The following is a 17,425-nucleotide window of genomic DNA, read 5'->3' as shown; positions in this document are numbered from 1 at the left end:
TTTTACATTCACATCTAAGAAGACTTCATTGAAAGACAACAGTAAAACAACAGAATTGGTCAGATAGATCAGTCAGATCTGAAGAATAGGCTTTTCTTTTGTATACGCTACTTCGAAGAGTAGAACCTGCATGTATACGCACTTTTACTGAGACAAACCAGCGTATAGATTTGTAAATATTAACTCATAACTTCGTTGCTATTCCAGACTTTGGACAAGCCCATATCATGGCATTTAAAGAATGTACACAATCAGATCTAGCCCAACCAATATCAAATCATTCAATGATAAGTCATTTTATGTCTCATGATCCTGATCCAGCATCGAATTCAAGGTGCACATAATATTTCATATCAAATCACAAACACAACCCATACACCATAAAATATACTTCAGATAGAAGTATTCCTGAGAAAGCCCTTTTGTCTTGCACCCTCTGACCTTATGATCTTCTCCTCCTTATATAGTGTTAGTCCTTTCTCAATACCTTGGACCAAAACCACTTAGGATCCGTACAGGATCAAATAGTCGTTACTCCGCTCAATATTCCGAGCTAATACCATGGTATTGGGCCCTAGTATTGTTTACTCTTGTATTTCCTTTATTTTCCAACATATACATGCTTTTCTTTTTGTGAAGGTGTGTTTATATGTATACGCTCCTTTTGTAACTTCGGTGAACTAGCGTGTATATGTTGTTTTGACTAAGTGAGCCAGCGTACACACATTAAAATGCTTTACACCATCCCTTTCCTACAACTTCCTTATTCTAATCAGTAGACCTTAGTTCCATCTACCTGTTCTCATGTCCCAGTGCCCTGTTACATCTGAATAGACCTATTATACTGCGATTTGTCTTTCATAAAAACTGAACTAAACTGTGAGCGAGTTGACATGAAGGACAACACTTATATCATAATTCCAACAATCTCCCCCTTTGGACTTGATGGCAACCATGATGGTGTTGATTACTGCAAGTTGTAGAAACTGTTAGAGATAACATGTAACACCAACACCAAAATACTCTCCCCCTTTGACATCAAGGGCAAAGGGCGGACCAACCTACTATCCCTCTTTGATATACATTATGTTGTCCATGCTCCCCCTGAGTACATGCAAAGTCTGCAGAGATATGTTTCAAAAGAATAACATGACTCTAGAACTCAACTAAGTGAGTATGACCTCCCTAAGACCAATGACTCATACATACATCAATCACCCAACCAAGTGGGGATACACCATATTTGACTCATCCACCCAACCAAGTGGGGATATACCAATTGTTTATACATGATAGAAATACATCAATTATTACATCATCCATCCCATGCATAGTGGGGAAACAAATTACATCATATGTCCAATAGGACTCATTCAAATATAGACTATGACAGAAGGAGTCATATCACCCCCTAGATCTTTACATGACTTATGCAACAAATGATATAAATATCTGAAACCATAGTTGAACTCAGCAACCATAATGCCAACAATGCAGAATGCATGTGAAGGCTAATGCTCCCCCTGAACCTGTGTTACCTATGCATAGTCAACAAGTCATTCATCAAGGAATCTTTGTCAGTTAGATAAAAATCAATGAACAAAGCATATCGTCAGACTGTAATCATCAATATTAGACAGAGCACCCATATCAGAGTCTGACCCACTGTTTTTATGTTAGAAAAACATATACGCTACTTCAGCCACAGAAACCCACATGTATACGTGACTATACTTCATGAAACACGCGTATAATAACCTTCCTCTGAAAATTGAATTTAGCAACAGGATGATGCAGTAACTATTCCCAGCGTTTGTCTGAGATATTCTAAAGTTTCTCTAGGAAGCAGTTTGGTGAATATATCAACAACTTGTTCTTTGGAGGGAAAATAATCCAACTTAACCTTTTGTTCAAGCACTTGTTCTTGTAGAAAATGGTACTTAATGGGTATGTGCTTGGTCTTCGAGTGCATGACAGGATTTTTCGAAATACTAATGGCACTTGTATTATTACATAAAATGGAAATGGGTGGAGTACATGTGATTTGAATGTCTTGTAATGTTTGGATAATCTAAAGTAGTTGTGTGCAGCATGATGAAGTAGCCACATACTTTGCTTCAGCGTTAGACAAGGCAATCGAACTTTGTTTCTTACTGAACCAAGACACTAGTCGTGAACCCATATAGAATGAACCTCCACTAGTGCTCTTTCGATCATCGACATTTCCTACCCAATATGCATGAAGAGTAAGATCTGTATCTTTAGGATACCATAGTCCAAAGTCCTATGTTCCTTGAAGATATTTGAAAAATCTTTTAACTTCCTGAAGATGAGATTCCTTTGGATTTTCTTGGAACCTTCCAACAATTCCTACCGCATGCATGATATCAAGTCTGGTACCTGTTAGATAGAGAAGACTTCCAATCATAGATTTGTATGTTGTCTGGTTTACTGTTGGTGATTCATTGTTAGAGATGAGACTGCATCCTGTTACCATTGGAGTACATACTGGTTTAGGATCTTCCATTCCGTATTCTTCAATACTTGCTTGAAATATTTTGTTTGTGAAAGGAAAATACCATCTTTTGTTTGTTGTACTTGTAGACCAAGAAAATAAGTAAGTTCACGAAGTAAGGAAATTTCAAGTTCTTGTTGCATTACTGATGCAAAATTCTGACTCATGTATTCCTAACTACTACCAAAGATGATATCATCAACATAAACAACAATAATTAGTAGTTTATCATTTTCAATCTTTGTTTATAAATTACTATCTGCAAAGCCTTTTCTGAAACCTTGTTGTTGTAGATATTTGTCAAGGCGGTAATACCAAGCCCTTGGAGCCTGTTTCAGACCATAGAGAGCCTTTTTGAGCTTGCATATGAGTTTTGCATCATTTCCAAGAATGAATCCTTCTGGTTGTTCAATATAAACTTCTTCTTCTAGATCTCCATTAAGAAAAGTTGATTTTACATCCATTTGATATACTTTGAATTTTTGAAAACTAGAAAGAGCAAGAAACATCCTTATGGCTTCAAGTCTGGCAACAGGTGCAAAAGTTTCTTCAAAATCTATACCTTCTTGTTGAGCATACCCTTTACAAACAAGTCTTGCCTTATTTCTAATAACTTCTCCATTTTCATTCAGCTTATTCTTAAATATCCATTTTGTTCCTATAACATTTTTATCATGAGATCTAGGAACTAATTCCCAAGTATCATTCTTTTCAATTTGGTCAAGTTCGTCATCCATAGCCTTGACCCAACATTCACCTTTGCAGGCTTCATTTACACTCTCAGGTTTGTGGAGGATAGTAATGCTAGATAATTTGAGCTCCCTGTAAGATTTATTCTTATCTATACTCTAGACCATTTTTCTCCTAGAATTTGATATTTTGGATGATTCTTCTGAACATACCTGGATGGAATATTCTCCTTGTATGTTGTATCTTCTTCTAGTGCTCCATTGGTTTCTTCTTCTATATCATTTTGGTTTGGTGCAGGAAAACATTCCCCATCTTCCTAATTGTCATATTCCTCTATTGATTTCATTTGTTTCAGATTTCTGCATGCTTCACCAATTATAACATCAATGCTTTCAACAATTTTCCAAAGACTTTCATTATAACATTTGTATCCTTTACTTCTAGATGAATAACCAAGAAGAATTCCTTCGTTTGCTTTGGGTTCGAACTTACCAATTTTTTCATCAGTCCTTTTGATGAAACATTTGCTTCCAAAAAATCTAAAGTGTTTTACAGTAGGAGGCTTACCATACCAAAGTTCATATGGAGTTTGATTGCTATTTACCCAAACATTTGCTTTGTTGAGAATAGTCACGGTAGCAAATGCAGCTTCACCACACAAGGTTGCAGGAGTTCCAGATTCATCAAGAATAGCTCGAGCCATTTGTTGAACTGTTCTGTTCATTCTTTCCACCACCATGCCATTTTGTTGAGGAGTTCTTGCGATGAAGAATTTCCTTTTTATTCCATGTTGTTCACAAAAGTCAAAGAATTCATCTGATATGAATTCTCCCCCTTGATCAGATCTGAGACATTTGATTTTTTGATTTGATTCATTTTCAACTAAAGCTTTGAAGGCTTTAAAATTTTCAAATACTTCAACTTTATGCTTTAGTAGACCTATCCAACACATCTTGGAAAAATCAGCAATAAATAAAATAAAGTATCCTTCTCCACGAGGTGACCTTTTCCTTGTTGGTCCACATAAATCAGTGTGGATGAGTTCAAGAGGCTTACTTGCTGATCTTTCTTTTTCACTGAAGTGAACTCTGGTTTACTTACCAACTTGACATGGTTTGAATATGGTATTTTCTAGGATGATGATATATGGAAGATCACGAACATCCTTGAGCTTGCATGCTTTTCTTATATGAGAAAGGCTTAGTTGTCCCAATCGTCTGTGCCATACCAAGTTTTCATCTGTTTTGCTTAGATTGCATTGTTGTTGTCCTCCTTTGAGTATGTATAAGTGTTATAGACATATTTGGGCACATCAACCCCAAACTTATATGTCGATAAAATAGGGCTCATCAACCCCTAAAAGAGTTGTTTCATAGCCTAGAAGAACATAGTCATCTGATTACATCATTCCCTAAAAGTTCCATCTGAGAAACCATCCAGAAATTACCTAAACTGAACCATACTGACTCCTCCACTGGAAAAGTACGATGCATACTGAGTGGTACACTGCCAGGGTGTGATGCATATTGTTTGGGCCTTCTATAGGGTGCGATGGGTGAGGATGGACAAATGTTCGAGACAGTTTTCTAGGTGATTGCTCATGGAATCTTCTAGAAACTTCTCCTGTGCCACTTGCCTCTCTCAATTCGCGCAACGATGAGTAAGAGATCCAAGAAACCTCCAAGTGGAACCAATTGTAACAAGTGGAATGACACTAATCAAACCCCATGGATGACTCACACCCTTGCACACATCTATAAATGGATCCCTCATCTAAGAGATCTAGAGGCTGGAATGTTGTGAATTGCAAGGAAATGCTGATAGTTTGTAACTGAGGAAAGGGCATTGTATTATTGGTGTGTTCTTGCTATTTCATGAGGTGAAGAGGGATTGAAGCTAGGAGGATGATGCTGGATCAAACAACTGGGTTGTAATTCTCCCTTCTATTAATAAAGTTCTCCAAGTTTTCTTCCATATGATTGTGCAATTGTGAATGTTATCATTTGTGAATGCTATCATTGTTCATTATATATTTGATTCTATAATGTTTATGTTGTAATAGATCACGATGCTTTGACGGTTCTTTGTTACTGTACTTGTGTAGGTACTCTCCAAGCAGGTTAAGTACGGAGAGGAGTTGCAAGTTCTATCAAGGGGGAGAGAGATCAAGCAAGGTATTAAGCGGAAATTCTAGGTTGGTTCCATTATCTTTCTCTTATCTGTTACACATAGAAGAAATCATTAGATTGCTTTAAACTATTGTTTCTAGCGTATCTGTCAAACCTAGAGGGCTAGTCGTTTGACAAGACACTAGTTTTCCCAGAAAGAAATTGGTGACTCTGCTAGGGAAGAACAGATTTTTGTTTTTTGTTATTGTTTGTTTTATAAACTACAGATAGAGCCTGAAGTCAGCTAGGTAGCCTTCGAGTTGCTCTTGCTCTGCAATTGCATAGTAGATGAATGCTGCTTCAGTCAATCTCTGGTTTAGTTTATGAATTAAACATGTGACTTACAAGCACATATAGATGCCCTTTTGGTAGCTCAGTAACCTCTCAAGACACTCCATCATACTTTTCTCTTTACTGTTCATCAAAGCTCAGCTTAACTCATTGAAAATAGCTGCACATCTGAGCCAAAACCCATTTCAGTTGTGCTCCCTGGCCCATCGCACTGTCTGTCATTGTAACCTAGTATGCATCGCACCTCCCAAGTGTAGTAAGTGTGATGCATCCCTGTTTCTGTGAAGCCCAGGTGCGATGACTGACTGAACTCTTTTTCTATTCTAGAAATTAGGAGTTTTGACCTTGTTTTCGGTTTTGTTTAGTTGATTTGCTGCATATGAACAGTGCCTCCTTACTGAAGTTTACTTGCATCACATAGATCAACCTTAAGTAGATTAGGATTAGTGAATGTTTTTTATGTATTTGTTCATAATTTACAATCCTTTGTCAAAAATTTGTTTAAATCTATTTGTTGCTTTGGTACAAAAAGTGTCGTAATTGTCATTTTGTGTCGAAAAGAGAAGTGTGATGGATTCTTCCTTCCCTTGATAATCGATTAAAATTTTCTTCATGTATTTGATTTGACTTGTTTTTATTCAAAGTGTCAAAAGCATTTTTATTCAAAATTGAAAAGTGTTGTTGAGTCTCCTTTCTCTTTTGAAGAAAAAATTGTTGAAAATGTCATTTTGAAAGAAATATTTTAGATCTTTTTTTTTTCCAAGGAAAAAAAACGAACTTTTTTATAAGAAATAAAAAAGTTACAAAGCAGATGAGTTAACATTCTACAAAAAAGATGCCTGATAAGGAGCCAAGACTCCTCTAATAAAGATCATCAGCACCCCTAAGAGTACTAACAAATTCTCCTGTACTCAGCCTGAACAGCCACAACCAAGAAAAAGAAGCTGAAGTCCACAGTGTCTCCTGGGTCTCCTTTCATGAGGAAAACAACCCAGGAAAAACCATATAGTAACCAGATCATAATCCGCTCTATCAAACCAGAGCATAATAGTATATAAGAGGAAATAAAAAAAACCATAGTTGACATATGCCACCGATATCATATGAAAAATATTTTAGATCTTTGCTACATTTAGTTTTCCTTTTTGGCACTTTTCACGTTAAGGAGAACGAAAAAAAATACATGCATCTGCATTTAGCATTTTTGGTTTGTGTGGGAAAAAATGATTTAGGAAAATGCACTAGTGTGTGCTCTTTGCTCTTTGTTTGAAGGAATTGTAATCTTCTTTCCCTAGTAGCTAGGATTTTCATTGCTTAAAATAAACAAAGATTTTTTATCATTGTAGATTACATTTCAGGAATTTCAAATCAATGTCACGTGGTGAACCATTAAAAGGCAAACTATAAACAAGATCAACTTTAAAATAAATTTCAATGAACCTGACAACGCTTTGGAACTTAACGCAACATATCTAGAGGTCTAGGCTAAAGACATGTTCTAGCGTCGTTAAAACTAGTAACTATCGTTTTCATTGAAGGTTGGGTGATTCCTCCTTGATACGACAAGTGCTAGCACGGACTTGTGCTCCTCGTACCGTCGCGTATATATTGGGAGACCATAATAGGCTTAAATCCTTTATTCATACGAATCCGAGTCTGTCGCCTTATTGATCGCAATGCACTGAACACAACATTCGGGAAGATTGACTGCCATACATAAGTCCTTGGTAATTTCTCTTTAATTTATCACTAATGTGTATATTGTAGTTTTGTGATTGGTTTGGTAATCCCTCTGTCTAGATTTTCCAGAGTAGTCACTCTCGTTCCTTTTTGACTCTTTAGAATAAAAGGTCCATCTGAGCACTTGTCCTTTCAGGCTCATTAAAAGGAGACTAGAGTCATATTTAGCTTTTTCTCGACTCTTAAAAACTGAAAAAGGAAAGTGGTGTCCAAGCATCATTAAAATTAATTGAATTTGGAGTAGCATCCCTGTTCTTTAGTTGATCTTAGGTTGAGGAATATGGCAACAAATCCGGAATCCACTGATCAAGGAATCCCTTTTGAGGGGAATCTTAGTCCTTTTCCTTCTTGGGGAAATATTGGTGCTCCTTATATGGCTACATTATCCTTTTTGGAAATTACTTTTGGCCGGCTAGTATGGTTTTTTTCAACCTTTGTGGTTCAAAATGCCGTGATTTCTTCGCAATTGGATACATCTCTAGTTGATGCTGAAGTTGACCCTTCGCCTTCTTCCTCATTTGTTTCTCCCTCCCCTTCTTCCTCTTTTCTTGGTGAAAGTAGTGATACTAGTAACCAAGTGGCTGAGAAGAAGAAAAAAGGGAAGGAGAAGAAGAAGCCAAATCAGCAAGGGGGAAACCAAGCAACCATTGCTTTGAATGCATCATCTGGTGAAAATCCGTGGATTAAAGTTCCCAAATCCAAATTTCCATGCATAATTTGTGTGGGAGACCTTTTTCATCGAGATTTTCCTTGCTTTCCTCAGATCTTGAAAGAATGGTATCCCAATTCACACCATCCCATGTCATCAACTTCTGGAGATCATGTTGGTAACACACCTTCAACTAGTGATAGTAAATTTCATCGATAGAGGAGAAAAGTTAAGTTTCCATGTAGGTTATGTGAAGGTAACCATTCCCTTCACCTTTGTCCCTTTTTGGATGAAGCCAAAAGAGTGTTGGATAACAGTTCTGCTTCACCGCAGTGACTCCCATCTGGATACAAGAAACTCTCCCTAAGTCCTTCACCAGTTGAAGAACCAACTGACGTAAATCAACTGCCAGTCAAAACCACTCTCTGAAAGTGAATCTAATGAGTTTATACCCAACCAAAGTCAATATGTCAACATAACAGTTGACCCAATTTCACCTTCAGCTAATCGTACCTTTCCCAAAGAGAGTAAAAATGATACCATTTAAGTTCTTTTTGTTACTTCGGTTTCTAACGAACTTGCAGGAAATCCGCTTGGTACATCCAGACAGGAGGAAAACCCTCCAGTTCTCATAACTCAAGGGGTCAATTCTCCCATTTCTTTGGTACCCCCTCCAAGTAGTCTAGTGATTTCCTTTGATTGCAATCGACTAGCAAGATCCTACCTTCCTTCTTATGTACCTTTCCGAACCATAGTACAAGATTGTAAAATGATCATGTCTAGCACTATTATATATGAAGGTGCATCAGTGAGTATCCTTTCCTCAACCTCTTGGAAAGCGCTTGGTTCACCACCGCTTATGCCAGTTACACAAAATCTATTAGGATTTAACAAAGGAACTAGTTGACCATTAGGGATCCTTCCTAAGTTACTAATCACTTTGGGAAGGAAAACCATTCATCTAAACATGATGATAGTCCCAGGACCGTTAGATTACAATTTACTTCTTGGGCGTGACTATGTTTATAACATGGAAGCTATTGTTTCAACACTCTTCCGAGTGATGCATTTCCTGCATGAAGGAAAGATTGTCACCATTGACCAGCTTTCATTTCCCGGTCCAAACATAGCTCCAAGTCAATCATCATCCCTAAATGGTCCTTTTACATCAACGGTATCACTTGAACCTTCATTCCATCCACCTGATAGCCATGAGTAATCTGGTGAATGTAACGAAGCTTAGGGGGCATGCACCCTTGTCTATTCTGGACGCACCTAGTTGTAAAGATAAGTTTCCCTGTAGGTTATGTGATTGGTTTGACACACCATTCACCTTTGTCTATTCTGGACGAAGCCAAGGAGGTGTTTTGTCTATTCTAGATGAAACCGTCCTGCCTAACCACAGTGATTTCCATCTAGTTACAAGGGACTCTCCTTTTCATCATGATGGGGGCATGCAAATGAACTCAAGTGTAGTTTTGTTGTTTCGAGCTTATGTAAAAATGAAATTGACTCCAAGCATAGTTCCCCATGGTTCGAGTTGTTAAAAAATGAACCAATTTACAACTTAACCCTTGTGATTGCCATTCTATCAGCTTTTGAGCCTTGGTTGTGTACATCCCATCACCACCATCCCTTTGGTCGATCATACACTCTCACTTGGTTGTTTTACCCCTTTTGAGGAACAGTTGCAATGAGTGGTCTTATTAGCCAGCCTCTTCACAGAATTCAACATGTTTTGAGAAGTTCCAAATTCACCGGAACTAGTTGCTACCCTAGACACCACTTGTTCCTCAAAATTCGAGTCTCCTTTAAACCCTTTTCAGACTCATTAAATATGAAAAGATTGTCAAGCGTCGGCCTTTCCAGCTCATTAAAGTGATTGGAAATGTCATCCCTCTTGTATGATTTTATACTTTTTCGGACCTGAGGGATTATCTTACGAAAAAGGCAAGCGCTTGTCTTTTTCAACTCATTAAAGTCATAGCGACAAGCTGGTCCATTCTAGACGAGACTAAGTTTCACTATCACTAGACTCGTTAAAACATAAAATAGCGACAGGTATGCCTGAAGGGAAAATTATAGAACAAGCATATGTTATCCTCCTCAAGCTTGACAAAAAATAAAGAGGTACTAGTTAGCAATGACTGGAGAAAAAGAGAAAAAACTTGAAGAAATTATGGTAGCAGGTCGCTCTTGAACACGACACGTTCACTTCATCACCATTATTGAGTTGGGTTGGGTTATTCTGTTCACCGGTCATCTCACCATTCATCTTTCATACCATCCATCTCTTAGGAAAACTAGTGTCTTGTCGAATGACTAGCCCTCTAGGTTTGGAAGCTACCCTAGAAACAATAGTTTAAAGCAACCCAACGATTTCTTCTATGTGTAACAGATAAGAGAAAGATAATGGAACCAACCTGGAATTTCCGCTTAATCCCTTGCTTGATCTCTCTCCCACTTGACAGAACTTGCAACTCCTCTTCGTACTTAACCCACTTGGAGAGTACCTGCACAAGTACAACAATAAAGAACCGTCAAAGCATCATGATCTATTACAACATAAACGTTACAAAATCAAATATATAATGAAAAAATGATAACATTCACAATTGCACAATCATATGGAAGAAAACTTGGAGATCTTTATTAATAGAAGGGAGAATTACAACCTAGTTGCCTAATCCAGCGTCATCCTCCCAGCTTCCATCCCTCTTCACCTCATGAAATAGCAAGATCACACCAACAATACAATGCCCTTTCCTCAATTACAAACTATCATCACTTCCTTGCAATTCACAACATTCCAGCTTCTAGATCTCTTAGATGAGGGATCCATTTATAGATGTGTGCAATGGTGTGAGTCATCCATAGGGTTTGATTAGTGTCATTCCACTTGTTACAATTGGTTCCACTTGGAGATTTCTTGGATCTCTTACTCATCCTTGGGCGAATTTCGAGAGGCGAGTGGCACATGAGAAGTTTCTAGAAGATTCCATGAGCAACCACCTAGTAAACTGTCTCGGACATTTGTCCATCCTCGCCCATCGCACCCTATAGAAGGCCCAAACAATATTCATCGCACCTTGGTAGTGTACCACTCAGTATGCATCGCACTTTGCCAGTGGAGCAGTCAGTATGGTTCAGTTTAGTCAATTTCTGGACGGTTTCTCAGATGGAACTTTTGGGGAATGATGTAATCAGATGACTATGTTCTTTTAGGGCATGAAACAACTCTTTTAAGGGTTGATGAGCCCTAGTTTATTCACATATAAGTTTGGGGTTGATGTACCCAAATATGTCTATAACAATAAGTTATTTGGAGTTCTTGTACCTTTGATTGCGGTCTTTCATGTATCAAGCTCACGAACCACACATCCGTTTGACCTAAAAACAACTTCATTTCCTTGATCACACATTTGACGGACACTCAACATGTTATCTTTTAAACCATCTACCATGGAAAATTTTACGGGTGAATTTTCACCCTTGGGCTAAATTAAGGGGTTTTATATTTTTATTGGGCGAATATTTTGTATCATAGTACATTGTTTTTTTCCCCTGGTAAAAAGTCGTAATTTTCATTAAGGTTAAGAAAATTACATTTTGCAGATGCCGAAGCATATTCATATGTAGGCTTAAGCCTGTCGAGTTCATTTTATAACTGCTATATACAATAATTCTCCACGCAGGGAGCATTCAAAAATAAGTCAGAACTATGTTCAAAATTTAAACTGGCTCTTCGCAGAGAGCAATATATACTGCTGTAATAAAACAAAAAGATGTAGTTGTATCTACATACTGTAATGAGCAAAAAACTGCATGTGAAAATAGGCTTATAGCCCATCATTCCAGTTGTTCATCAAAAGGACGATGATAATACTGATAAAAAGTGCCATCGACTTCCTCTTGGATCCACCATTCCTCCCCTATTCTGTGCGCTGCCTCTTTGGAGAGCTGGTCTGCAGTGGTGTTTTGTTCCCTGTAAATATGATGACAGACAAAAGATTCAAAGGAAGTGATCAATCTCTTTGCTTCATCAATAATATGTCTCAAAGCAAAAGCATGACAATGTGATGCATTATTGAGCCAATTGCAAACAACTTTGGAATCACCAAAAATCTGTAAATGTCTGCATTGTTTAAGGATAGCAAAATGAATGATGTGCTTGGCTGAGCTGAGTTCTGCGAAGTTGTTTGTGCCTCTTCCTAAGTTAATTTGTATCTTGTAGCAGTGTCTGTCATTGATGTGAAGTATGGCTCCCCCCCCGCAACCATCATCTTGGGCAGAGCCATCAAAAAAGGCCCAAGGCTTTGTATTATCAATGGGGATAGGTCTGAGAGTTCTCGGTGGGTTGGAGTGGTCCTCATCAGGTAATAAATTATAATCAGCAACTGTGTGAAGAATGATCGATGGCCAGTGTGGCATTTTAAGTTGGAAGATAGATTGGTTACGGGCGATCCATATAGCCCAACAAATCAGCAGAGGTAGGTTCTTGGCCTTGCCTGTATGCTCTAAGCACCAGTTAGACCAAACCTCCTGTAGGGTGTTCCCATGCCATTCCTTCAAAAGCGGGATATGTGATGATATTGACTGCCAGAAGGTAATGGTCGAGCTGCAGGATAGGAACAGGTGCTCAGTGCTTTCCTCAGCATTAAGACATAGATGACAGCGAAAGGGTCCATAGAAGGATCGCTTCATGAGATTAGAACCCGTGGGTATTTTATCAAAGATAATATTCCACATCAGAAGTCTCGTCCTAGGCGCGGCCTTGAATTTCCATATCGACTTCCAGGTGGGATGAATGTCAGGTGGTTTATATGGCTCCATAAGTCTGAGGTATCCCAGCTTAGGTGAGTATACTCCATGTTTTGCATGTGCCCAGATAATCTCATCTGGTCCCTCCGTAAGTCTGATTTGTGCTTGAGTGAGAGCAGAAGTATATTCCTTCCATTCATCTGTCCATTGGTGAGGCAGGTCTAGAGCTCTGGCGGATAACCAAGCCTGCTGGAGGAAAGAGGAGTTTGCTTGGTCACCAATGTGTTTGATGTGCGTGATGCCTCTGTCATGGAGATGGTGGATGAGATCTGCTGGCAGTCTGTGGGTATTCCCGCATCCAACCCAAGGGTCCACACCAATACGTACAGCATTCCCTTCTTTTATCCTCCAAGTGATGCCATCTCTAAGCAGGGGAATTGAGTCAATGACAGCTTTCCATATGTTGGAAAAATGATTATTGTGTCCATGTCTAGTACAAATCCAATCTAATATGGATAGAGGCTTGATGTATTTGGAGTAAGCCACCCGGGTCCAGAGACTGTCTGCTGTGAGTAAACTCCATCCGAGTTTGGCCGCCAATGCTTTGGAGAAAATAGCCAGCCTCTTTATGCCCCATCCTCCCCAACTCTTAGGCTTAGTTATGGTCTCCCATTTTACCCATGCAAATAAACGCCCCGGCTGGTGTCCTTTCCAAAGGAATCTGCAGCATATGCTCTGCAGCCTATTCAGGATGCCCCTTGGAATCCAAGCGAGGGCCATCCAGTATACAGGTGTGGCTTCTATGACCGCTTTGATGAGTACTAGTCTGCCCGCTCGCGAGAGGTATTTGTGGTACCAAACTTGTAGCCTCTTCTCTACTTTGGAGATAAGCCATAACCAGTCTGCAATTTTGTAGCCAGATGGTTTCAATCGAAAACCAAGATACTTTATTCCATCCGTTAATTCCAAGGTGACAAAAGGAAAGTGTTGTGTGGCATAGGTGATTTCATGTACCGAGCAGCCAACTGATGTAATAGTGGATTTATTATTGTTGATCTGCATCCCCGTGGCCTGCTGGAAAAGAAAGAAGGAGTTATGTAATGAGGAGGAGTCACCGATACTGCCATTCAGGAAGATGAGAATATCATCAACGAATAAAAGGTGAGTAAGGTAGAAGTTATCCACTATTTTGATTCCAGTAATTTGGTGTCGATCTCTGGTGGATAAGATTATCCTACTCAGTCCTTCCATAATTAGGAGAAAGAGCAGCGGGGAGAGAGGGCATCCCTGCCTGAGCCCTCTCTCAGTAGTGAAAAAGGTAGTTGCTTCTCCATTGAGTAAGACACTATATGATACATCAGTGATGCAGCTCATCATCCATTTGATAAAAACATATGGGAAACCAAGATGAGTAAGCAGCAACCTTAGGTACAGCCAATTTGTTCGGTCAAATGCCTTAGAGAGGTCCACTTTGAGTATCATACCTTTCTGCTTCTTGATCTGAAGAGTATGCATGAGTTCCTGTGCTGTAGCTATGGCTTCATGGATCTGTCTGTGATGCAAGAAGGCAAACTGTTCAGAAGATATGTGCTGTGAGAGGATGGGCTTGAGGCGGTTTGCAATGATCTTAGCAATGATCTTGTAAAGACAGTTACAGAGTGATATGGGGCGAAAATCATCAAAAGAGATCGGATCATCAGTCTTCGGTATGAGGGCGATGAAGGTGGATTTGATAGCTGATGATATCCGGCCTCTTCTCCTGCTGTCCTCCACTATACTCAATAAGTCATGACCCAAAATGTCAAAAAAAGAGATGTAAAATTCAATGGTCCATCCATCAGGGCCAGGGCTTTTATCCTTTTTAAACCATTTCAGTGTGGCTTCCAATTCATCCATGGTCACCTCCTTCAGAATCTCTTCCGAATTTTCCTGGTCCACATATCTGGGGAAGAGTTCAGCCACTCTCATGATCTCCAGTATGTTTACATTCCCTGGCGCCTTGTAGATACCTCTAAAGTGCTCAGTGGCAAGCCTGGCCAAATTCTGCTGGTTAGAGATGGTGAGGCCATGATCATCCTTTAATTCCCATATAGTGTTGATGGCTTTCCGACCATTGGCAAATTTGTGATAGAATTTTGTGTTGTTGTCTCCCTCGGTGAGCCAAATAGCCCTGCTTCTCAATCTCATGCTTTCTTCTCTTTCCTTCAATATTTGAGAGCGTTTGGCAAGCAGTAGGTTATACTGTTCCTTACTCTCCGGAGTGTTGAAAGTTCCTGTTGTAGAATTTTCATACTCAGTGATAATCCTTTCTGCCTCATTGAGGGTATGGTTATCCTGGATCCGCTTCTGATGTGCCCAGTTTTTAGTTATCTGCTTGAGTTCTGTTAGCTTCCTGACAAATCCAGCAGAAAGTTCCTCTTCTTCCCGGATAGGGTTGTTCTGCCAGTATTCATGGACCAGCTGAATGTATGAAGGATCTTGTAGCCAGGAGGCATTGAATTTGAAGGGGCTTTTGATTTTGTGAGTGAGGCCATCTACCTCCAGGAGGATTGGTCTGTGATCTGATAAGCCCCCGGATCCTACCCATTGACGAGCTCTGGGTAGTTCATTGTATAACTGTTCTTTAATGAGGAAGCGGTCGAGTCTCCTGGCCAAACTCTGATCTCCACTCCTATTATTTGTCCAGGTATACTGAAGTCTGGCAGTGGGGATGTCCACCCAGTGATGGTCCTCTAAAAGGGAGGAGATGGTATCAGAGAGAGTATCCACTTGTGCCATATGCCCCCAGGATTCACAATAGCCCAGGGAGAAGTTTAAGTCCCCCCCCAATATAATGTTATCCGCTTGAAAGAGCCCCCTTTCAAGTAGGGATCTCCAGAATGTAGCTCGATCAGAACAGGGTCCATAGACATTTATGATGCGGAGATCCCTCTCAAGTGTATGATCATATATGTCAAGGCCTATGAACCCTTTGCCTCCCCAAAAATTGCAGATGTCCACTGTCTTGTTACATACTCCTATTGCCAGGCCTCCGGATCTCCCTGATGCATCAAGTGCATGGAATGTCCAGTTCGGGAGCCAAGAGGTAAGAGAGTGAATGAGATGGTCCGCTTGGCAGAGGGTCTCCTGAAGAAAGATAATATCCAGTCGATCCGAGGTTAGCAACCTCCTAAGCGCTAGTTTTTTGGCTGAACTAGCAAACCCTCTACAGTTGTATGAGAGGAACTTCATGAGGGGGGAGGGGGAGGGCCATCCTTCGCTCTAAGGGCCCCAAAAATGGTTTGCTGTCGCCCGAGGGCGACCTCCTCATCCGCAGTATGTCTTGCTTTAGTAATACGAGATGGACGACCTCGTGAGGTCTTGTGGGAGGTGGGGGGACTAATAAGGTCGAGACCTACCACATCTGGGCCTCGGACTTTGACCCGAGGACGAAGGGAATATCGGGGAGATGGCTTGGAGAGTACCGAGGTCGATGTGATCAGTGAGGGGGGAGCCAAAGGAGGGGGGGGCGGGATCGAGCAAGAGAGTGTATATTGAGAGTGAGTGAGTGATGAGTGTGTAGATACAGGAGGATTAGATTGTGCTGAGACTGATGTAGTGCAGGATGCATAAGATGACAAAGAGATAGAAGGAAATGACATACCCGTAACCGCTGAGTCCACCGGAGGGGTCAGTGTATGCTCCTGAGCCTCTGAGGACGTTGGCGGTGCTGAGGTAGGTGCTACAGGATCTAAATTTGCAGGCCCTGATAATTCCTGAGGTGTATCATCCCCTTGAAAGCTCTGATGAGTCTCAGGAGGCTGAACCGGATGTTGTTCCAGAGGGGTCGACCGGGTGATATCAGTGACCTCTTCCTTCTCGTTCCTTTGCGATTTCCGAAGGAGCGGGCAATCCCTGTAGAGATGCCCCACTTTGTGGCATCTGCGACAGCGATATGGGATACCCTCATAGTCGATAATCTGCCGTCGCGCCGTATCTTTCCACTGAATAGTAATGTACTCATATAGTCCTCCCCTAGTATCCATGTATATGAGAATCCTGGCATAAGCCATCATGCCCGTCTGAAGATAGGACTTGTCATAGCCCATATAAGTGCCGAGTGCATTGCCAATGCGCTTGAAAATTTCTTCAGACCAATAATGAAGAGGTAGTCCGGGTAGCCGAATCCAAATAGGGCCGACCCCAATCTGCTCTGTCTCAGGATCAAACAAGGGTGTCCATCGCTTAAGGAGCACAGGCGCATGGTCAAAGTGCCAATGTGAGGACAGAACCCAGTTTGTATGATCGGCACGCGCGAATCTTAGTGCAAACCATCCCCTCACGAATGTCTGCACAAAAGGGATATCTACCAAGTGATGTCCCCAAATCTCGGTAGCCCAAGCCTTCAATCGTGCCGCCGTATAGCTGCGACCCCTGATGCGTCCGACCAAGACCCGATCTGCAAAATCCATCGCTTCGCCCCACTGTATGTCCTCTTCCAGTCTGAGGAAATAATCAACTTCTCTTGATTTGAAACACTTTGATTTCCTTTTAGGGCCGCCGGGAGGGGGTGGATTCTGTGGATGTCCGGATGCCGGAGGAGAGAAATGTGATGGAGCCGAGGGTTGGTGG

The sequence above is a fragment of the Pinus tabuliformis genome, chromosome 4_1 (genome assembly GCF_031772625.1).
Source record: "Pinus tabuliformis cultivar Carrire ecotype Pingquan chromosome 4_1, CPIR1, whole genome shotgun sequence".
Lineage (NCBI taxonomy): Eukaryota > Viridiplantae > Streptophyta > Pinopsida > Pinales > Pinaceae > Pinus > Pinus tabuliformis.
The sequence above is the reverse complement of the archived record's forward strand: the minus strand, read 5'-3'. Positions refer to the sequence as shown.